A 1,993-nucleotide genomic window follows, 5' to 3' on the forward strand; every position below is an offset into this window, starting at 1 on the left:
TTTTTTTTAATCTCCAAGACCGTTTCAGAGACTGTTGAGTCTGTATGACATATCTATGAACGTTTATTCAAGTCTTACGACGAGACTCTTTCACCTTCCATATACTTGTCCTACAAGAATAGCAAAAGCATTACCTCGGAATTGATGCAAAATGTTAGAAGCTCTCTGCTCTGAATTTGCTGTTTTGTATTGAAAGTGAACTATATACAAGATCATAGAACACAGAAAACAATGTTACCAATTGAAATACCCTTTTAGCTACTCTGTCACGGATGTTGTAAAAGTGGTGAATCTTCAGGTGATTGAAATCAGCCGTCTGATTGATTGAACCGACAAGGAGTGAAAAACAAATATAAATACAAAAAAAATCGATCATGGTCATAAATAAATGTTTCAGACCGGATCTTAACATCAAGATTCTTTTGTCAAAACAATGCTATGTTCTGTTCTGATTCAGTATAGGAGGAATAGAGCATCGTCTCAATAGAAAGATCAATAATATATACTCTTATCGGTTGAAAGATTAATGTTTTAGAAATATACATTTTTATATTCTCTATGCATTTTGATTAGTGAAATATCTTAGGATAGTACTAAACTGTTTTTATCATAAGAATAATTTCCAAAGTTAAAAGTTAAAATAATAATTTTAAAAATATTTTCAAAAATAATTTTTAGATTTCTTAATAAAATTTCGAAAATGAAAATATCTTTAATTATTTATTTAAATTTTATTTATATTATATATTTATAGAGCAAAGATATAATTATCATTTACTTCTTTAATCTAATATCTTTTTGTTATTTTCATGTTTGTGTGTTTCTAAAAGACATTTTTTAGATTTTTTTGGGAGATTTTCCATTTTGATTAAGTAAAGAGTATTTAATATTTAATGACAGAGGACATTTTTTGGGGACAAATGATAGAAAACATTAAAGCTGTATATTGGCACGTGGTCTCGAACGTTGAACTTATTCTGGAAGTCAACATAAGCAGAGGTTAACCATCTGATTGATCATTTGGTTGCACAAGTACCAAGAAGACTTTTCTTTCTAGCAGCAAAACAACAGTTGTCATTGACTGATTGCTCTGTGCAAGTGTTTGTTGGAAAATAAATGCATGTGCTTAAGGTAGTCGCCACGTATAAGCCGACAAAGGCTTCAGGGTAACGGTTAGTCTGTTGGACCTAGTTCTAATCATAACATGCTTTGTTTTTATTTTCTAATTTTGTTGTCTATAGTTTGCTTGACCAATCCGGGACCAGAAACCATCTCCATATTTGTCATTCACTTGTACCACAAAATTAAACTGATGCACGATCAAAGTCATGGTCGACATCGTGTCACTGATGAATTATGTTTTTTTTTTTTTTAATATCCGCAGGGGATTTCAGGCGGTAAGTCCAGACTAATCTCCACGAGGCCTTCCATCCGGGCACATACAGTTATAGGCGGGAAGATGGCCAAAGCGACTCGAACTCAGGGCGGACACTCCAGCTGGAGTTTCATTACCACTAGGCCAAGATGATGTGCCGTGGGGTAGCGCACCGGGCAAAACAGGCATGCATGGCTTGATCATGGAAAGCAGTAAAGATATATGTTCATTGTTTGACTCATATCTTCCAAACCACGAGGCTTCTACGCATGAAATCACTTGGAGAATGTTCTCAACTCAATTACGGAGCTCCTTGAAGAAGAATCAGATCAAACGGAGTTCATATGTGATAGTTATGCTATTTACAAATCAGGTGATCTTCAGTTCTCGCGAATTCAGACCACCCGAGAAGCTCGAAATGGCTAACCTTCTTTCTGATGAACCAATGGTCAATTCAATCATGACAAAAGTTATTATTCATGTTCTAAATGTTCAAGAAAGCATTGGGCTTGATGGTTTCAAAAAGATTCAAAAACGAACTTGTTTGGGCCAAATGGAGAAACCGATAAATATTGGCTAAGGGAAAAGATGGATTTCGACCAGGCCTCAAAGGGACAT

Source organism: Brassica oleracea, chromosome C7 (assembly GCF_000695525.1).
Source record: "Brassica oleracea var. oleracea cultivar TO1000 chromosome C7, BOL, whole genome shotgun sequence".
Classification (NCBI taxonomy): Eukaryota; Viridiplantae; Streptophyta; class Magnoliopsida; order Brassicales; family Brassicaceae; genus Brassica; species Brassica oleracea.